General features: G+C 39.6%; 1 long non-coding RNA gene across 2 annotated transcripts in view; it reads right to left on the bottom strand.

Moving 5' to 3' along the window:
- Positions 1-204: 204 nt before the first annotated feature.
- The window catches only part of LOC140696599 (uncharacterized), a 75,256-nt gene continuing 52,475 nt past the window's right edge, over positions 205-22,985 (bottom strand). For both annotated transcript variants that reach the window (XR_012073096.1, XR_012073097.1), the window contains 3 exons: positions 7,137-7,205; positions 1,189-1,314; positions 205-416 (listed from right to left, as the gene is read on the bottom strand). This is a non-coding gene — a long non-coding RNA (uncharacterized lncRNA). The remainder of the gene's footprint in view (positions 417-1,188; positions 1,315-7,136; positions 7,206-22,985) is intronic.

The raw sequence follows: 22,985 nt of genomic DNA, 5'->3' as shown, positions 1-22,985 counted from the left end.
TGTCCTGTTCAATGTCTCTGCCAAACTCTACAGAGACATACTGCCAGAGAATAAAAGGAAAGTTAATTCTGTCCAGTGCACGGAGCTATTTTGAAAATTTACTGCTGGCACCTTGCAGCAGCTACATTTGTATATTTTAGCTTTTCCTTCAAGTGGTTTTTTGAACTTGGTGGTGATTCCTTCATGTGTTGGAAAGAGAATGTATTGAGGAACACAGTTTTTAATGGTTAAGAAAGTGAAATAGGATGTGAAGATCCTAGATCGTGAAGACTAAAGAAAGGTTAGCCAGAGAAAACCAGTCCTGTCCCAGCATTTCTGCAGAATGGATAGCATTCACTTGGGGGAAGCAGACATACTGTGGATACACGGTGTTATTCCAGGTGCTTCTCTTACATCTATGCTCCTTCGTACTCTACCTGAGGCAAAACAATGACAGTAATAGTTATCTATTATGGACCACATCTTTCACAGTCACTATATCCTCCCTCCATACTTCCAGTGCTGCTCCTGCGGGGAAAGTGAGGATTTTGGTCACCATTTTACAGAAGGAGAAACTGAGGCTCAAGGAGATCTCCTCCCTGGGCCTACTCCACACAGCCAAAGGTGGTAGCAGGGATTTTTTCCTACAGCCTTAATTACGTGAGAAAATAAAAAGTTATTAAAGTTACAATGTAAAATTTTTTAATTAAAAAAAATTTAAAAAGTAGGATGTTGAGAGCTTTTCATAGTAAAAAACAGAAGGTTTCTCTACAAAAATTAAGCATATTGAAAAAGCATGAAGGTACATTTTAAGCTAGGTGGAGGAAGCACAGATTTTTTTCCTATTATTATTATTTTTTTAAACTCTATCTATGTCATGTGTTATATATACACTCTTTGTGTGTTTTCTGATGACAAGAAATAACAGGTAGGGAATAAAACTAATTGGTTTTAAATACTTAAACCATGTCCCTGGCACTGTGGTGGGCACACAAAATAGATACTCTCATGGTTTGTGCCTCTTTCTTAGTGATAGGACATGCAGGTCAACAATATTAAAGGAGATTTTCCTACATGTTCCAATTCCTTGGATCTTCAAAAACATCACCCATGTGGTAGGTCCTTGAAACTTTGAGGGTTTTATCATCTATCCTCTGGCATATTTGTGTCTTCCCTGGACAGTCTAAATACTTGCTGTTTCCTGCTCACCAGGTCCAATTGCCATGGCGTCATCAGTGTTGTCAACCAGCGATCGTGCTGGCTTCGTGGAGTATCAAGACAATCCAGGTCTCTGTGGACCATATTGTGACAAAGAACAGGAGACTTACCCTGGTCCTGGAGTAAGACAGACAATGAATACTACGGTCTTTTTTACATCACAAAAAAACTGCTTTTGACCCTTCTTATTTACGGTGGTTGAGAAAAATACATTTTTTCTGCTCAAAAGCTGCATATTAAGCACCAGAAGCTGTGATATTCTGTTCTAGGAAAATACTACAGCTGGGATGGCAGTTGTGATTGTGACTAACGCTTGTTTATGTGTATTTGGGCCCACATGTCATTCACCATGATCTTTCTAATTTTTGCAGTGGCCAAACAGGTAAACTGCATTGGGGGTATCCCTGCAACTTTCAGATCTTTGAGAGTGGTACTAATTTCTGAAATTCTTCCCGAGACATAACTGCAGTTTTAACGGACTTCCTCTTGTCCCTTCTAAACACTGTTGCTCATATTCCATTGGCCAAGGAGCCAATCTTGATTTCAATAAGGAAATGGACAATAACTGTACAGATGGTCTGCGGACCCATTGGGCTGCGCTGGGATGGATGTGGGCCAGGATTTCATTCATTGCCTGGCTTACATAAGCCTTTCTCTAAGGAAGGGTACAATGACATTTTAGATTCCTTGTTATTAGAGGCAGCTCAGACTCTGTGCCCTTTAATGGTCTGAGTATTCTTTCCCCACCACATACTTATTCTAGCAACTGGTTTCAGATTCCCTTGGGAATCAGGGAATATTTACTACATATATATACAATGGTGTTTCAGGATACTTCTTCAAGGGGACATAGCCTCTTCATCAGTCCGTGAGCTCTGGATCTGAGACTGAGCTCAGGGTCTGAGAATTGATTTAGATCTGGAAAGTGGGTGAGAGTGGGATTTTTCCATTGTGGTGGCTGACACCAGTGTTTTGCTTGCCAAAGTTCAACTTCTGGTTATACAGACTGAAAACAAATCTACTTGCTCCTATGTTCTATTGACAATTTCCACAGATCTCTATGGGTTAAGACACTCTGTCACTCTGGCCTTGCTGCTCATTTCAATAATTATCTTCACCCTGCTTCAGTAAAGACAAAACAGCCTCTGCTATTTTAGAGTCCTATCAATTCCAGTAATCCCTGGGAAACCAGTGCCAATGTAGTATCTCCCTCCAGCAGCCAGCAGCCATGGCCATGCTTCTCCACAATGCTGAGCTCCCCTTCACCATGCATTCCTTATTGAGCAGGTGGAAGAGTGTCCTTTGGGCCTCCTCAGGGAACATGGTCAGGTGGTGGGCTCTTTGATCTAATAAAAATCTATTACAAAACATTCCTACCTCTCTCAGCCTTTCGATCCTTTCCCCAATACTCTGCCAAGGCAGTTCTATACCTGATTTACAAGCTTTGAAGGACTATTTCAACAATGTTTTAGGACCAATTTTGTTCGTCCTTGCTAAAACATTGAAACCTATATCGTGGGAGAGGGTTCCAATGTCAATCAATTCTCCCCTCTCTGACCTTAAACTCTAACCTCATGTATGAGCACCCTCAAGATCTACTCCTACACTTGTTCCCCTGGTTTCTGTCTGACAAGTCTTTAGCTGTGCTGTTTCCTCCCAGAGCAGGGAGAATATATCCCCTGGGGTGGGGCTGTGACCTAAACATTTCTATCATTACAGCTCTTACTCCACAGGATAGGAGCCAGTGTATGGTTCTGCTATTACACTTGTCTTTATTAATATAAATCTGCTCTCTTTGTGTGCACACTTATAGAGAAATAACCTGATGGGTCCGCCTGGAGCAGTGAAGGGGACATGGTCTGAACATGAAAGGAAGGAGTCTGTCTTATAAGGCATCTTTCTCAGATGAGGTCTCTTGGTCAGAGTTACTTATTGGCAGCCCCATTGGCATATAGGCTGGACAATTCTTCATCGTTGAGGGGCTATCAGTGCACTGTAGGTTGTTAACAGTGTCCCTGGCCTCTTTCTAGAAGATGCCAATAACACTTCCCTCCCACAATTGTAAGAACCAAATCTTCCTGGTGAGAACCACTGCTTGGGTGATTGGACCCAGGCTCCTGCAGGTGTCCCCTGGGTGATGGCAGGGTTCCTTGGGGTGCAGATGAGGTGACGTGTCATCAGTCTATTCCTGTGCATGTGTGGTAGCTGCAGCAGCTGGAGCAAGACTGGGCTAAGAAGATGTGAGCCAGGGCATAAAATGTGTCTGACACAAGGGTAGATCATATGTGCTCATTTCACAGGAGCAAACACTGAAGCTCAGGAAGGTAAAACAACTTAGGGTGATACATTTACGTTTAATGCACTGGGAAGAAAAGTGAGTAAGACACAGTTCCCCTCCTCAAGGAATACTTAGTCCAGCAACTGTAGGGTATTATATAATAAGTCATTGCACATACGTGCTGATGCGTCATACAACCAGCAAGTGACAATGCTGAAAGCAGAATGAGGTGTATCCATGGTAGTACTATATAGCTATGCCTCAGGATTTTGTTATGTTTACTGCATGCTAGAATTTCTGCTAAATTATTTGTGTACCTGGTATCACTTAACATTCACAGAAATCTAACCAAGTGGGCAGTCTCATTCCCATTTTTCAGATAATGAAGTGGCCCTTTCTTATACATCTTCATTTGACCTAGACACACAATGCTTAAAGATACACTGCTCTGTAGAGAAGGATGACCTGAGACTGATAAAATCAATGTAGACAAGCACAGAGATGCGGGCACAAGATAATGCTGCCAGTGGCGGACACAGCAGAACCCAATGCCCGTTTCCATTAGCTCCATCCTCATCCTCCAACAGCATGACTAATTAAGATATGGACTGATGCTAAGTAGCTCAGAGCTTTTTAACAGTGGCTTGTGAAACTGTGGAAACTACCTAGAAATATATAACTAATGTGAGAGAAATAATGTTGTTCCAAGGGAATTGATAACCAAGGATAATGGGAAGGGGAAGAAATAGCAAGTTGGAGCTAATTACCAGGGAAGGGAAAGCCCCCTGACACTGAGAGGGGTGAGCCAGGATAATGGTCTCCTGAGGGGAGTGGCAGAATCACCATCAGATAGTACATTTAAAAATAGGCAACAGAGCACTAGAAACAGGACTATTGGGAATCATCTTGCATTAGGCAGGAAAGGAGGTAATTGACTAAGTGACCTAATATTAAGAGCTTTCTTTCTCGTGAATTTCTTGAATTCTAAAACAAAACAAAACAAAAGAAAACAAAACAAAACCTTACAGGCTGTATACAGAAATGTGGGTACCTAATGACTGGAGATGCCTAATTATAGCCCCAAATTATTCATAAATGGAAAATGAGAGCAGCCGTGCCCCAGATGGAGCATAATAGGAGGGTCAGAGGAACTGGAGGAGATGGACAGGGAAAGTGGAAGCACCGTCAGGAGTCATATTTCCCTGATGCATGCAGACGGAGCTGCACCCAAGTGCACCCGGGCTGGAAGAAGGCTGTACTAGTCAGTTACTGAGAGCAATTTTCCTTTCCTTTCCTTCCTTATTCTTCCACGATGTCAGACAGGGATCACAAAGACCACCCTTTGTGGACGCCTGATTCATCCCGATCTTCCAAGTCAGTGCTCTCCTTTCCTTAAAACTGCTGAATGGCATGATCTCAAAGCACTGTTTCCCACCTTGAAGCCCAAAGCTTGACTCTCAGCCACTGGAGGATTGCTAAAAATACAGATTTCAAGATCCCACGGCAGGCCCATGGAATTGTGGGTGGAACCTATGAATCTGCATTTGTAAAAGGCTCCCTCAGTAAGTCTTACATTCAGCATGAAGTTGAGACACTGCCTGGTAAAAAGCACACTGGCTAAACCAAAAGAAAGCACAGGGGAAGGGTAAGCCATCCAGTCCTCCTCCCCTCTTTCCTCATTTGCTTTCCTTGGTTTTTCTTTGCCCCCAACCAAATGAGGCCTCCTTTCACTTCCATGTCATTCGTGTACTTATCAGTATGCCTATAATTTATATTTTACCTACTTTCAGAAGGATTTTTATTATATGTCTAATATGCTAGTTATTATTTCTTTGCTTTATATTTGTGGTACTGTTTTAACCCTTTAGAGGGCAAGGATTAAGACTTAACCATTTTTCTATCCTTCACTATGTTGTGGTAAAGAATGAATTTTTTTTACTGCAACTAAATCAAATCTGTATAAAGTAATAAAAATAAGGCTGGCAGTAGAAACCTGGAGTGTGTCAGCCTTGCCAGTGTGAGAGAGCACAGTCTGGAGGCTGCATACTGAGCTTGGTGTTGAGACTCGTCTTTAGTTTAATCTCAACCAGTCACCCATATATGAACATTTCAGCAAGTCACACAGCATCCTAGTCCTTTCCCTGTAAGCAGGGATAACAATCAGTGTCTTATTTCTCTCACAAAGCAGCTGAGAGAGTAAGCATGATAACATCACTGCTTCATATCACTTTTCACTTAGGAAAGCTAAAAATGACATCAACATTATCAACATCATCATTGCCCAATCTCCAAACTGCTGAACAGGAGTTCAGTCTGGGTTCCCCAGAGATAATGATTTTCCCTTACATAGAAGATAAAACAGTAAAAAAAAAAAAAACAAAACCCAAAAAACAAAAAAACAAAGATACCAGAAATTACATCTAGTTAAAATGTATCTCTGTCAACAGTCTTCTAATTCCCCAGATAATGCTAGATCTGAAGACCAGGAAAATAATTGGCATTGTTTAATTTTTGACATGCTACCTAATGAACAGCTAAGCCATCTTCATAGAAGGCAAAATTACAGCACTGCTGCTGGCATGCGGCTACTATATCTAAAGTTAATTGGATTTTCCATTATGATGAGCTTGTTTTTCGGAATTTAATCTCTCAGTCTCTTCCAATTGCTCTGAGTTGATGGTGAGACAGGAGGTATATAGTGGATGGGTTTGTGAGGTACCTCATTAGGTCATAAAACCCTCAGGTATATGGAAACATTACAATGTGCAAACAGGAACTAAGATTTGTATAGAATATATGTCTTCTCAAAATGAAGTTGTTCAGGAGGGAAAACTGACTACCTGTTATTGTAGTCTCTCTCTCATTCTCCCTCTCTCTCTCCTAGACAGTAATGTGTTTTAATTCCATTAGGATGAGTGTTATCTGTGCAGACTGGAACAAAATAGCCACACCAACTTTTTTTTCTAGTCCGCCGGATTGCTCTACAGATTACATAATTTAGCATCAGTTTGTTCTCTCTGGTATTTTGAAACATGAAAAGAGCTTTCAAAGTGAGAGAACCAATCTGAAAAAAGCGTCAGCACCACAGATGGGCCAGGAGACGATGGACATTTCCCAGTTCTGAAACGGCAACTCACACTGTCACCGGAAAACAACGACAAACAAGGGTGCGGCTGCATATACACCCAGCAAGTTCGATGTCTCAGAGAGTGGGTCCTTGGGGAGATGAACAGCCAGACCAGTGTGCTCAGGGCCCATGAAGGGGTCAGAAAAGTGCCTTGGTCTAGGCTTCCACATAGGAAAGCCCTTTGGTTTGAATTTTTGACATTATTCATGAAAAAAGACTATTCATTAAGTACTTTCTGATTGTATGATCTTATCAACACTTACGTGCAATTATTTATTATATAACATTTCACAGTTTGCTGGACTGAGAATTTCTTGAGGGAGGGTATTATGTTTTATTCATCTTTATGCCCAGTATGTCAAACTTAAGTGCACCAACTTGTTTTTGATGTATCAGTTTTTGTGTATTAAGGGCATGTATTTGTCAAGTGTAAACACTTAAAATGTGCCATGATTTTGTGAAGCCTATTATGGTATTTATTAACTTTTAAAGTCACTCAGAGTCTAGGAGTAAAGTGACATCAACTTCACTCACCTAGAGCTGCTGAGCCACTGATGTCAGTGAGGACAGCTTACATTCGGGCTCCTTGAAGGTGGGAGGAAGCTGAGAGAGACAAGTCAGGGGGACAGCTGGTGAAAGCCATGGACTTTGACAGATTCCAAAATCTTTTAAAAGCATCTCTCCAAATATCTGTCTTCCACTGTCCTAAAATCAAAAATATTGCCCCTGTCTATGTCAACTTTTACATTAAACTTACTAAATATTTGTTCTAATGCTTTATGGAAGAAAGAATACAAGAACATTGCCTGGCACTTGGATGACTTAAAGCAATTAAATAGCAAATTGATGAAACTGTAAACTGAAGTGAAAGTAGGCTCCAGACTGAGCATTGCAGTTCAATCACAATCCTCCTTTCACTGCCAAGTTTAGTCTAACCATGCAATAGCCACAAGACTTATATTTAGATAGCTCTTTACAGTTTATAAAGCATGCTCATATACATTATCTCAAGTACCCCGAAGAGAAGAATATTTCATAATGTCTAGAGTGACGCATTTGGGCTTCAAGGGGCGAATTATCTTAACTGTATTTTGGGGGATTGATGATTTCACACTATGATGGAAATCGGAAGGTTGAGACAAGAACCTCAAATCATGTGGAATCTAGCAAAAACCAGACCGACTTTATAGATGTCAAGGTGGACTCTGGTCCTAGGTCTGCATGTACACATCTAATTCCAGTAAATTCAAACAACACTTTGCTGAGGGCCGTCTGCATTCTGTGATTGTAATCTAGAAGTCAAACTCAAAGCAAGAAAGCTAGGTGGGTTTCTCCTCTCCTGACTCATCCCCTGGGTGGGTAGAGCAATGACATGCCATGCTATGTTCTCTCCTATCCCTATCAGGGCCCACTGCCCACCACACAACTGCAAACCCCTATTCTCAATTTTTAGGAATGCCAAATAGTTTAAACTCCTCTGCACAGACAATACATTAGTTTAAAAAAATAAGTGTCTACTGTTTCCTTGGTATCTAGTAAATTAGAAGATACTCGCGGTCCCTTTAGTATTGCATTTTTGGAAAGTTTCTCACTTCAGATTTGGAAAGTGACAAGAAGACTTCAACAGTTTTCAAAAGTCTCAGTCTTGTAGCATCTGCACCTCTTAAACACTTCTTTCTTGTCTTCTACACTTTTAAAGGCATACCCACAAAAAGGACATAGTGAGTGCATTTTTAATACTATTCCTTCTGGTCTCTAACAGGAAATTAAATTAAGAATATTAAATTCCTATTTTTTCTTCAAGGAGTTTTATGTTTCAGGTCTTATATTTAAGTCTTTAATCCATTTTAAGTTTATTTTTGTATGTGCTGTGAGAGAATGGTCTAGTTTCATTCTTTTACATGTAGCTGTCCTATTTTCCATACCATGTCCAGTACCACTTATATATTACATCTTCTTTATCCAGTCATCTGTTGATGGGCATTTGGGTCACTTCCATATCTTGGCTATTGTAAAAAATGCTTCTATAAACAATGGGTTGCATGTATCTTTTTGAATCAGTGTTTTCATTTTCTTCAGATACATACCCAGGGGTGAAACTGCTGGATCACATAATAGTTCTAATTTTAGTTCTTTGAGGAACTTCCATGATGAATGGATAAAGATGTAATATATATATATATATATGTATATGTATGTATATATGTTTATGTGCATATATATATATAAATGGAATACTACTCAGCCAAAGAAAAAAGAATGAAATTTTGCCATTTGCAGCAACATGGATGGACCTGGAGGGTACTATGCTAGTGAAATAACTCAGAGAGATAAAGACAAATACTGTATGTTATCACTCATATATAGAATCTACAAAATAAGACGAATGAATATAACAAAACAGAAACAGACTCACCAATGTAGAGAACAAACTAGTGGTTGTCACGAGGAGAGGAGTTGGGAAATGAGTGAAATAATAGGTGAAGGGGATTAACAGGCACAAACTACCAGTTATAAAATAAATGTCATGAGGATGTAATGTACAGCACAGGGAATATAGTCAATAATATAATAACTTTGTGTGGTGTGTAATCTATAGAAATATCAGATAACCATGTTGTACACCTGAAGGTAATATAATATTGTAATTCAACTATATTTCAATAAAAAATTAAATCCCCTTTATATGCTCAAAATTTTGAGAAGTAAATTCAAGATGGTAGCATTAATGAGCCTGCTCCCCTTCCTTAGTATCCAGATGTTGAACCTGGGCTGCTTACAGTCCTACTTGAGACATTTGCCCCTTGAGCTTTTCTCATGCCTTTCTTTATCTGTGATCTCACTGCCATGTCTCTCCCTTCTCACACATCCGCTCTCATCTTGGATGGCCTTTCTCAGCCCTAGTTTTACTTCCAGGTCATCAGGCACGCTCTCAAATCTCATTAAAATGCCATTCCGTATTCTAACCACGTCCAGAAGGCCTTTCAACTAATCCAAAGGGAGAGGGCTATTTTGTTCACACCACACATTTTTGGGGGGGGGGCAGGTAACTAGGTCTGTTTGTTTGTTTGTTTGTTTGTTTAGTGGAGGTGCTGGGGCTTGAACCCCAGACCTCATGCATGCTAAGTATGCACTCTACCACTGAACTATACCCTCCCCCAACACACAATATTTAAAATACATACCTGCCACTGTTCCTATATACTTTGTTTGGTATAATGGATATAGTATGCATGAGCCTAATTTTTATCTTTTTTGTTAATATAACTGATTCAATTACTATTGTTTTTCCCACATTCATTTGGTCTTTTTTGCCATTTTCCCAGAGAAATCTTAGTCTTTTTGGTTAACTATTCAATTTCTTATTCAAACCTCCAGATAACCACCATATCATGACAGGTAATATGTGTGATTCATCATCAATATTTATCAAATATAATTATCAATATATACTTGTTAGCCACCTCCTATCTGGTATAAGCATCATTTAGTATCTTGTCCGTATGTAAAACAGTCTTAGCTAATGGTAAGACATGGTGACCAAAAGCAAGGTTCAAAACCAGTCTTCTCAAGAGTTTCCCACTCAACACAACTCCTCTGGGAAGAAGCATAGAGGCCAATACAAAAGTGGTACTGGAGCAAGAGCTCAAGTGACCCATTAGAAGATAGGCTGGTAGAAGGAAATGTTTTCAATATACTTGAGGTAAAATATGAAAATGAATATATGTATGTATATTCAAGACTGGGACATTGTGCTGTACACCAGAGATTGACACATTGTAATTGACTACTTCAACTGAAAATAAAAAAAAAAACTTGAGGTAGAAACTTAATTGATGTGGCATGGATATTTCTTTACCTGTCCCCAAGGATATCACATTTTAGTGGAAAAAACTGACATTGGAAACAGAAATCTAGACTCTTCTAAGACATTTCAGAAAACTATTGTTCTTCTTATTTTGCATGGAAAGAAACCAACTAAATCTTAGAAAGAGTAAAGGACTGTGCCAGGGTTACAAGACTAATTCAGAGCAGCAGATTGCCCAGGATCCACCAGAGAGGAGGAAGATGAAGGGGAAGTGGTTTTCAAAGTGCTTAAGAAGAAAATATTAGCCACAGACTTCCTCTTCTTCACAGGAGCACCTCACAATTTTCTGATAATATTTTTAATACATAAAGTTGCACTTTAGCTTGACAACTGGAAAATAATAATTTCTTGTTGACCAGCTGAGTATTTTCCCTGAAAAAAAACAGTCTCTGGTTATTAAATTATTGAGAAAATAGTAACTACTAGGTGTAGTGGTGGTACTTATTTTATGTGTGTGTGTGTGTGTGTGTGTGTGTGTGTTTGTGTGTGTGATAAATCAGTATCCCATTTATTCTGAACGTATCTCCACATGTGTGTACTTATATCATGTATTATGTGAACTCAGACTTTTGGTCAAAAGAAGCCCCGAGTAGATAGTTAAACATAAAAATCTTGTAAAAAAAAAAAGCATCATTTTTTTTTTTTTCTGAGCATATCTTGATGCTCGATGCTCCCTGGAAAGGTGCACAGTCCCCACGTGAGGTTCTCTGTTTTCCTAGGTGATTTCTCTAAATTGTAGCCTTATTTATCAAAAAACAATATCTTGGTGTGTGTTCTAGAATTAGGAGTTTAAGTACATCAACGTGAAATCTTTTGCATTTAATGTACTATATTAAATAGATTATAAACTTAGAATAGCATTTCTCTGTCTTTCTTTTTCAGTTCATCCATGTGAGCATGTTTAGTATTCATTTAGTATTTATGAGTGATAATCCCTAGCAGCGTGTGGCAAAGATTTGAATATGGTATCACACAAACTAGAGTCACACATCATGCATACAGCATATACACTGTTTACTGGCTCAAGTTGTTTCTTGAATGGGGTATAGATTTGGAGAAAAATCAGTAGAACTCACTATCCTCAGCATGCATTACCATTCATTTACTGACTAATTCACTCATTCAAATATTTATTGTGCGCCTGCTATGATCCAGAATCTCCTTTTGCCCACCCACCAACAACATTCCCCTTCCTCCACATGGCACAACTCAAATTTAGTCCTAATACCTACTCTTGCCCCACATGGCTCAGCTAAAATGCAATTGGTTTAAAGCAATCTTGAGTTCATTTCTTTTACAAAGGGTTGTTTTCACCAAGGGTACAGATCCCAGCACTGGCCAACAGAAATTGAGAGGAAGTCTGTTGCAGGGGCCTCTGGGAAAGGTTTCTTTGCTCTTAAGAGCACGAGGAAGAAACTGTGGTAGTTTTATGTGTAAACTTGGCTAGGCTATGATACCCAATTATTCAGTTAAACACTAATCTGTATGTTGCTGTGAAAGTATTTTATAGATGTGGTTACCATCTACAACCAGTTGATTTTAGGTAAAGAGAGTTATGTTTGATAATCTCTGTGGGCTTCCAATCAGTTGAAAGATCTTAAGAGTAAAACTGTTCCCTTGAGGAGAAGAAATTCGACCTCAAGCCTGCAGCATCAGCTCCTGCCTGAGATTTTTCCAGCCTATCCTACAGAGCCTGGGCTTGGCAGCTACCACAATCACATAATACAATTATTTGAAGTCTCTCTAGATAGCGAGCCTTCTAGTTCTGCTTTTTGGAGAACACTGTCTGATCCACTGTCCTTTTTTTCAGTCTGGAAATTCAGATGAAAGAGTAAAAACATGGAAAGAACCTGGGTCTTTGGTAATGTGATTTAACTTCTGAATTAATCAGCCCTGGAGCCTCCCTTATTTTGGACTTTTTGTGATGAGAAAAAAATAAATCCTGTTATTCTTTCAGCCATTTTGAGTTGGGTCGCCTATTACTTGAAGCTGAAAGCAACCAAACTAATACAGAAACCATCAGAGGACAATCAGTACCATACAGAATCACAAACAGTCAGCCCAGAGAGTTGAAGAGAAAGACATATTGATATTCAGGGTCATTTTCTTTCAGATAACAACTTACTCTCACTGGTTAGGTCAGACTAAATGAAAGCATTTAAGATTCCAGAAACTAATAATTCTCTCTCTATAAGACTGATATAAAAGTAGGAAAAAAGTGCAGGAAAAAAATCTTCAGTGGTCACAGGTTGTTTCATTCTACAGAAGAAATCTTGAAAACTTGATTCGTATTCAGAAAATAATAAAACTGTGCTCACTACTTTTGAAAATTATGGAATAATTGTCTCATTCTTTATTTTACACTTTTAAGGCTTGACCATGAAAGGATCATCTGCACGAGTCCTTATTTTAACGTCTCATAACTGACTATTTTAGTTCAATTTCACACTGGGGGTTACAGTTATAGTTAAATCACAAACAGCTGTGATTCTTGACCCAAGAGTATGTGTAGGTGTGCATGAAATGCTTAATATCCGACTCAGGGAACAGGTGTGGCATGGACAGTGTCCACTGGAGTGAAATAAATTTACTCTTAGTCTGAAGCCATGTAATCTAGTTGCTAAGATTGGATTTTTGAGTTACACACACAGGAAAACAGGTATACAACAGGAACGCGGGAAGACTCTTAAAAAGAGAAGCCTACATTTCCACAGTGGCATTATCTTCACAAGCTAATCATTTCTAAAAAATTCAGTTACTTTGAATTACAACTACACAGACGTGCAAAACATTAGGTGGGAGCCTGGGAGGCGTGACAGAATGAGATCTGCAGGCTTCTCTCTCCCAGGGACCTGCTCAGTATGCTGGGAGAATCCTGCAACTGCATGCAATCTCAAAAACCTGTTTGAACTTTTGTTAGGTTTGGTTTTAAGTGGAAGTGGAGAGGATAGTTTTTTAAAAGAAAGGTTTTTTGGGTTTTTTTTTTTGCTTTTTTTTCTTGGTAACACACACTAGACTTTATGACATACATTTAAACTGTATTCATTTTCCCTTTCTGTCCAGTAATAAAATGATGTTTACTGACATTTACTGAGCCCTTATCATCTATATAGTGTACTGGTGCTGGAGATACAAAGCCGGAAAAAATGCAGTGATTTCCAGTGTAACAGGATACTGAAAAAAAAAAAAAAAGAAAAAAACTATTCCCTATGGAGTGACACTCTGTATAATTTCCTTAAACAAATGCATAAGGAAACATAACATTGTGGCACCAAAGTCTCTCTTCTTAGCTGATTTGGGTCCCACTGAAATCAAAGGAAGGTCTTAGAGCCCTTTTGAACTGTGCCAGGGACAAATATTAGAAAAATGCAATTCTCAAGGCTCATACATCAGTCTTCAAGATACACAGGTCACTTGGGAAGAGGATTAAATGTTTTCTTCCCTAATGGGTTAGTCTGATCTTACCCATAAGATCCCCCCAACATATGGGAAAATAACTTGATTAAGCTCTTTGAAATAACTTATTAGCCTAGCTAGACATTATTCTACCTACTTCAGTATTCTCCAAATGTGGTCCATTGACTATGGGCATTTGAATCAGTGGGATGCTCAGTAAGATGCCATATTGCTGAGGGCATAGGACTTTCACGTGTAACAAGCTCCACCAGTGACTCTTATGTTCACTGAAGTTGACTAACAGATAACCACTAATGCTGGGCCAGATGCCTTCTCCACCCAGCTCACGGACGCCAGAGGCTGATCTAGATGGACTACATCAACCAGGATCTCTCCCTCTCTGCATTCTGCTTGGGTCTGGCCAGTGGCTCTTGGAAACTGATTAGCAGAAAGAAGCATGACAGAGGTATTTAATTCCTGGGCTTCCCCTGCTGTGTTGCCGGCAGACAGCCTTCTGTAATCCATAGGACTTTCTTTTTCCCAGTTCTTATCCTACAGTGACTCACACTCCTTGTCCCTTTGAGCCCAGATGTGGCAACAGCTCCTCTGATGTTCCTTGTCCTGAAGCACTGCTCTCTTCCCGGACCCTGCCTGCACTTTGAAAATAGTCCCTTTGTAAATAAACTCCTCTCTGATCTAATGTGAATGTGCCATTTGCTTTCTGTAGGAATCCTGACTAAAACAGAAATACTTAGTAATATTCTGTAACTGATAATATTTTGTTTTGCAAATTGCTTTTATATTTATTTTTGATTTTTACAACAAAATATAAGTAAAGCAGATTTTTTATTAACAAAAATCACCATTTTATGAATAAGAAAACTGAGGCTAAGAGAAGTCAAATACTTAACATTCACCTCGCTGGTCAGTGGGAGAATCAGAGAGCAAGTCTGGTTTACTGGCTGAGTTTAGAACTCCTTGCAAGGCATCAAGATGCCAGTTCCCTATCTTTCCCACCACAGGTCACATAAGCTGATACAAGTACAAGTGAAATGAAATCTTTTGGGCAATAGTGAACAATGAAAGAAAGAATTCAGTGTAATCCATGTAATCATGTAATCCAAAGGGTGGGAGAGGAATTTTCTCAGAGGAAGAGGGCTTCTCCAAAGCTGCACGTATGGTCCTGGGTAGCCAGCTTTGAGACAACCTCAACCTGCTCTCCGAGGATAACTTCCATCCAGCTAGTGACTTAACCAGCCTCTTCTTGGGCACCCACTGTAGTCTGAGCCAGCACCTCTCACAGTGTTTCTGACACTTTTTCTATGTATGTAGCTCTTCCTTTAGATTGGCAGTTCCCTCATGGTAGGAGCCTATTTATCTCATTTGCTGCTGTATCTCCAAATTCTTGCCTCATTTTGGGAACACATTAGGTGCTCAGTAAGTATTTGTTAACTGAATAAAAGAGCAACTATCTACCTAGTGCATCCATATACCGGCACTATTATAAAATTTTGGAGTCAATTTCCTCCCCAGTCCTTCTTATCCTCTAATTCAGCCAGTTGCCAATTTCTGTTGATTCTACTTTTAGAATCATTTTTAGATCTTTCTTCCTTCCTGTTTCCAGTGTCACTATCTGAGTTCCAGTTCTCAGTGGTTGTAATAGTTTCCAGAAACTCCTTGTTTCTTGTTTGTGCCTGTCCCAGTGCCTGCTTAGTCTTCGTGTCCAGCTCTGATCATCTTGCTCCTCATCACAAGCTTTAATGGCTTCAAAACAGTAGTTTACACACCTTAGCATACCATCCCGAAGCTGCACACTTGGGTCCATATTTCTTTCCCCAACATCTTTCCACATATTCCAGGCTCTAGCCAGCCTGAACGTTGCCCCATCTTGTTACTCCTGGTTTCCTCCCTACTCTATGCTTTCATTGGTACTGTTTTAATACCTGAAATAGCTTTCTTTGTCTGGTATACCTGTCTACAAGGCTATGCTAAGAAGCTTCTTCTTCCATGAAATCTTCCCAATTCAGTTCTTGTTTACCTTTTTTGGAAGTAATTTTTCCTGGTTTTGAACTCCATTATCACCTTATCAGTATCATGTTAGTGGTGTGTAATACTTTCTGTGTACTGGAATTATTTGTTGTCCCTGTCTGACCTCTCTACAAGACAGGAAGGTCCTCAAGTTCAGGATGTATCTAAATTATCCTTGGATCTTCCTTATTACATACAATGCTTTGTACATAGGACATTGCAATAAATAGTTATTGAATCATTGTGCAAAGTTGCACAAGGAAAGCATGGACAGGAAATGGGGCATTAAGATCAATTAAAGGTCAATAGATGCAGTGATCTTGAAGACACAAAAAGAAATCTGAGGGATGTGTCACAGTAGCACTGGTACAGAAGTGAAAGAAAGATGGCTGTGCCACTGGACACTCGGAGAGGACTTGCTTGCCTGAGTAAGAGATGAGACTAAGGGGTCCTGGACATCAGGGGAGAAGACCCTGAAGCTCAAGTGGAAAAGTGACTTGGACCAAAGGGTGACGGGCAGGCAGTGAAGGTGTTCGTCATGACAAAATGAAAGACATCTTTGCAATAGACCGAACGACAGACAGGGAGGAAAGCCGTACTGAAGGAAGAGATTACAAAGAACTATAATCAGGTCCTGAATAAGACTGAAAGGGACATGGCAACAAAAAAAACAGCTGGACTTTGGGACCAAGAGTGAGTTGACATACGTGGATTTCGGTGGGGTGTGAAAAGAAAGGATTCAGAGGCAGGCAGAGTGACATCAGAGTTAGAGCACTAGGCTGGCCTTGGGGAAAAGCCTTTGATGTCTGAGATGCTTTAGGGCCATGCGTATCAGAACTGTCTAGCAGCTGCCCTGATATGGTGGACAGAGGTAGTCTCAGAACTGGAGAAGAGGTCAGCACAGATGTTCAGCTCTGTGGAAGGCCTCTGAAAGCACTCATGGACTTCCCAGAACGCTCTTCTTCCAGATGTGATGTGTATTAGACAGCTATTTCAAATGCGAAATACTGGGACTATAAACAGTCCGTCTAGGTTATACTTACAGTTCTATCTCCATCACAGTAGAAGTCCTTTACTGCAATTACACGCTGAATATCTGATTCTAAAACTGAGGAGGATTCAGTATGGAGGACGATGCATTGGAAATTCCTGGATTCTTTTCCTAGGCTTTTAAATGCTTTACTGAACAAGTCTAATTGCTCAATTTCTCTGCCAGAATCTCATCACTGGTTAAATGGATTCAGTAGTGTTCACTTCAAAGTGATATTGTAAAGCTTAATTAATGAATATCTTATTTATAAATCCTCACAAAGAATTGTTTTACTTCAAACCTGCAGGATGAAACCAAATTGAACTTGAGTCTTTTTGTATCAATGGCTTTTCAAGGAGTCTCTTTTTCTCCCTGTGGAGAAATCAGCACAAACACTATTGGAATTTATCTAAACAAAAGAAAGGGGCATTTTTATCATTTCACAATAAAATGGAATTTTTCTTGGAAAGGAGTTGCTTTTTTATTCAGTGTTCAATTTCTACTTGATATTACCTTCTCCCACTGCCTGTCAATTATCTAGGGCTGGGAAACACTTAGATTTAAGTGGTGAGCAGAGTTTATCCAGGGAGACAGAATCAGGGCAAAGTTGCATATTACATTCATCTTTAAATTTCTGTTCCCTTGGCAGTCTGTGGCCTGTAACTATAGCTACATGGTCAAATACTGTTTTTTTTTTTTTCATATCTACCTCTCTTGGGGTATATGGGTAAATGCCAAAGAACAAAATAGCTGGAATAATAGTTTTGAGAAATCTCCCCATGTTTTAAAAACCCATTCATTGTATGGGAGAGATGACAAATCTATGTGGAAATCTTGTTTGGTGCCCATACAAAAATAACCCCACAGTCCTCTGTGGTGTTTGGCCATCTCCTGTTTCTTTGTTTCAGGGTGAAACAAGGTTAGATAAATCACAAGCACCATTCTACTGGAGTCAAGATTACAACAAAGAAAGAAAGGGTTCACAACAGTCGAGGTCAGGGTTATTGAAAACAGAAAGGGTGGTGAGCTCTAAAAATGGAAGCCCGGTTTTGGCAAATTTGTAAAGCAGGTAAAGGCTGCCTTCAATATTCTTCCTTCTTCTTCTCCCCACACACCTCTACTCCTCTCCTCCACCTAAAGCCCATTCTACACATGGCTGCCTGGGCCTCTATGCACTTAGCTTTCAATAGAAGCTGAAGTTCTATTGCTATAAAATATTCGCTGATACTTCAGAGAGATAGGAAAGGTAACTGTGGCTCAGGCTTATGTAGAGTTGACTTTGGGCCCATTATATAGATAGAAAGAGAGAGGAAATCGCTTTGGCCCAGGGAGGATGGGTTTAGGTGAGGGTAGAGATCTTTGCTGGAAGTGGGGTGTGGAATGACTTTAAGACTCCTGATAAAGCTTTTAGGGACTGGTACAAGCTATTAAAAGAGCCGTCTTTGAACCCTTTAAATCATAAGGTGTGGAGAGTTGCCTAGCCTACTTTCTTTGAAGGCAAAGAGCAATAGATTACTACAGCTGGAAGACAGTATCACTTGGATGGCACAACCAGTGGCCCTTGTACCTAGCCCAAGTCACTACATTTGATTTTCAGAATTAAATTAAATCTTTTCTGAGATCCAGAATCAGCTTAATGTTTTTCATATCTAGTTTCCAGCTGGAGCAATATTCCAAAATGCCAGAATTCTCATAAGAAAACTACATTTTGCAAATATCCAACCCAATTCTGCAGATGCCAGAAGTTTGGATGATCATTATTAATGATCCTGATAAACTTTATAAAAGCATCCACAATTTTGGCTTCTTCTCCTGATAGAATTATAGCTCTTTTTGATTTTCCATCTCTAGAACTTCTTAAAAGAATAATAGAGTGCAAAATGATTTTAAATTATACTATTTACATTTCATGAACTTATTCTGTGTGTAACTTATTGGCCCATTTTATAAGGAAAAATGTGGTTTTTTTCTGCAGAGCATATATGTGGCTATATCATTATCACACTATAAAGAGTCATGGATTAAGACAAGCTGAGAAGAAAATAAGAAAAAATAAATTTCTGTTTTTATCTTACAGAGCAAATAAATATTGGATTTCTCACAAGAGACCTATAAAGTATTTTATAAGCAATAAATCCTTAATCTCCTGAGGAGGCAGCATGCAATGTTGAACTAGGAATCAGAGAGCAGTTCTTCTAACTAGCTCTGTAACATTAGGTAAGTGTGGCACACACTCTTGGTTGTCTACCCAAATGCCATTCTTCCAGGCTAATAACTCCCTTCATTTGTCAATTCACCCACTGGTTAACAACCTCCACCTCCAGGGAGGCTGGGTTGCTCCTCATCCCCAGGGATGGAATCATGATTGACCTAAACCAGTCATAAGATATTCTTCTCCTTGTCAATGAGTGTGCTAGTGGTGACTGTATGATCTGTTCTAACCAATAAGATGAAAAAGGAAATCAGTTTGGGCCTCTTTTGAAAAAAATTCTTTGTACTTAAAAAAGAACACAAGACATCACCATAACTAAGGATCACCATAACTAAGTGATCCAACCTAGTCACCAGAAAAGGGGCAAAATGATATTATGAGTCTCCTGATGTGTTATAATATGACATAGATCCTTGGTAGCTATGAAGTATTTTTAATAAATGTAAAACTTGAGTCTATTTATGAGGAAGCAATCAAATCTGGATTATGGGGCATTTTAGTAGACATCTAGCTTGGACTCTCCAAGAATATCAAAGGCATTTCAGGAAAAGGTGGAACAACTATACTAGAGTATAGGATATCAAAGATACATGATCCATGATTGACTCTTGGATCAAAGGTGGAAAAAAACTCCTCTGAAAGATATTTTTGAGACAAATGAGAAAATTTGAATATGGGTTATATTTTAGATAAGGCTTTTTAAAAAATAAATTAAGTTTCTGGCATAAGTAGTAGAATCCTTATTATATAGAAGAATGTTCTTTTTCTTGGAAGAGTTATGCAAAGGATCTACTGGTAAACTATCACGAGGTTTGTAGTTTGCTTTCAAATGATTCAAGATAGTTAGAGGGGGAGAGAGAGTGAGTGAGCAAATGGCAAAGTCAGGTGATCCCCAGATCAGTAACAACATCACACCTAGGAGCTTATTAGAAATGCAGACTTCTAGGTCCCCTCTAGAACTACCGAATCAGAATCTGATTTTTAACAAAATTTCTAGGTGATTACTATGCACAGTAAAGCTTAAGCAGCAATTCTGTAAGGCCTGTGGTCTGACCTGACAGCCATATTGTTTTGTATACCTAAACACATGCATGAGCCTGATCTGTAGACAGAATGGGGAGACTAAAGCAGATGCACAGAGAGAAACAGAGGGGCAGAATCACAGAGCTCTAGACAAACAGTGAGAGCACTCCCATTACTATTGGCACTTCATGGTATAAAGCAACAACAATCAATTATTCATATCTCTAGCAGTTCTGGGGTTAGCTGGTGGTTCTTGGAATTCCTCATGTGGTTGCAGTCAGACAGTATCCTTGGAATCATCCTAACGACTGCTGTCTCACGTTGTCTGGCTCCTGGGTTGGGAAGACTCAAACAGCTATGAGCTGGGGTTCCTTCGGCATCTCTATCTCTACGTGGCATTTTGAAATGATCTCTCCCACATAAGCAGCTTCAGGAGATCTGGACTTCTTACATCGAGGCTCAGCGTAAGAGAGGCAAATTCCACGAGAAAGTGCCAGGTGGAAGCCACCTCACCTTCTGTGACACGGCTTTGCTTCTCAAGTCATGGCACTCTTCCACCATGGTCCTCTGTCATTTGAGGCAGTCGCAAAAGCCCAAGCAGTTCCAAAAGAAGAGACAACTCTTGGTGTAGGAGTGGTAACATTCAGGAATATTGCCATGGCAATTTTGGAAAATATAGTCTGCTACAGAGAATAATCTCAATTCTAGACCATCAAGAGATGAAGTCCAATTGTACTGCCTTCCTTTGTTTTTGTTAGATACGGCTTGTATCTTCCTAGAAGACTCACCTTTTCATTTTGTGCCTGTGTGCTTGCCAGATAGAGTGGATTTCTGTTGGAATCAAAAGAGCCTTGACTAATGGGTATAAGTCATGATTTCAGACATTCTTCCAATATATGTCTTCAGAATGAATCCAATTCAATCCTTATCTTATTCTAACAGGCCATGATTAGATTGCTGGGGAGCACAGATAATCTCTCTGACTGATATGTAGAAAAAAAATAAATACAATGTGATTGTCTGGTTGGTAGGACCCTTGCTACAGCAAGACACCTAGCAAGGCTGGCCAGGCTCAATGCAGCATATTCAGTAGCAAGCACCATTACTGACTCTGCAGCTAACAAATGGCCACAGCAAAGCTCTCGAGCAGTGCTTTTCTAGGTGTGGTTCAGGAACTGCACACATCCGAATGCCATGGGGAGCTTATTAAAATGCAGATTCCTGGACTCTAGCAGAACCATTAGTACATGCAGCCCAAGAACCTACATTTTAAAGCTCTCCGTAAATGTAACTCTTCCCTCAATCTGTGCTTCTTAAACCTTAATGTCAACCTGGGATGGGGAGTGAGGATCTGCATTTTTAAGGTGCTCCCTGGAGATGCTGACGTTGCTGGTCAGCAGATGACACTATGAGTAGCAAGACCTTAAATAAGACCTCAAAGTGTGGTCCTTGCATCAGAAGCATCTGCATCCCCTGGGGAATTGTTAGAAATGCAGATTCTTAGGCCACACTCCAGGCCTACTGAATCAGAAACTCTGGGAGTTAGACCCAGCAACTGATAGTTTAACAAGCCTTCTGGTTAATTCTGAAGCACTCAAGTTTGAGAACCATTTCATTTCATCCTTCATTTGATTGATGGAGAGTACTGGTTCCCAGACAGCTGGTCAGTCAGCTGGGATGAGAGTGAGACTCCAGGGGGTTTTCAGACCTGCTCAAGACAATCTCATTCCATAGTTCTGGGCTGAACCCAGTGCTTCTGAGGTCAGCCAGGGTGGGGAACCACTGGCTTAGAGTGCTTAGCAAGACAATGATCCCTAGGAAAGGTGAATGCAGCCTAGGGGAGGAAGCTTAGGGAGGAAGAAAGAGAGGCATACATGAGGGGAACTGAGTTAGTTAAGTAATTAGTGTGTGATAAACCCCTGTTAGGGGTTTTATACAATGTCATTTAACTATCCAGACTGCCCTACATGGCATGTACTATTACCTCCATTTGATAACTCAAAGACTAAAGTTTAAAGTTCGTAAATAATTTGTCTGAACTCACACATCTAGCAGTGAAACAGAAACTAAAAGCCAAGCCTCTTTCACTTTAACTGTTTTTCCATTTTACTCTGGAATTAAAAAATGATTTTATAAGGTGCCTGAAAGAAAGTCTAGAGATCACGAAGAGGGGTTGGAAAGAGACCATGATGGGCAGTGAGGTATTTAATTAATGGGGTATATGTCCATTTCCCCACTAGACTGTGAGCACATGGAAAGATCCAGGTTGTCCTTTCTTTGGTCTTTTATTCAGTCAACAAACATTTATTGAGACCCAACAATGTACTAGCTGCTATCCTAGGTGCTGAGGATAGATATAGTAGTGAAAAAAAGTGTCTTCAGATAGCTTTGTCTTTATTTCTCAGTACCTACTAAAGCAAATGACACACAATAAATGCTCTATTATTATTGTCTTATGCATTATCTACAGATGGATAATCTAGAATTAACAATAGCTGAGCTATTAAGTCAATGTATTAGCTAGGGTCTAATTACATAAGGTTCTAATTTATTTTCCTATTCTGTTTTACTTGGGGGCGGATATTGATGACAATTAATAACACAACCACCAGACTAAGAAAGGGAATATGTTACTTAGCAGCCATGAGAAAAGTCTTCCAGGAAGAAAGCTGAAGTAAATTCAACTGAACTGCTGTAAATGAGACCTGAGATTCAACTAAAATGTCATTGATCTGAGTTTTCTTATTGCCTCTACTTTTGTGAATGATGGAGATTGCTAAACATCTTTCAAGTGGTTCCTTCAAACGTACTTTCCTGAAACTCTTT

The sequence above is a fragment of the Vicugna pacos genome, chromosome 5 (genome assembly GCF_048564905.1).
Source record: "Vicugna pacos chromosome 5, VicPac4, whole genome shotgun sequence".
Taxonomy (NCBI): Eukaryota; Metazoa; Chordata; class Mammalia; order Artiodactyla; family Camelidae; genus Vicugna; species Vicugna pacos.
The sequence above is the reverse complement of the archived record's forward strand: the minus strand, read 5'-3'. Positions and strand labels throughout refer to the sequence as shown.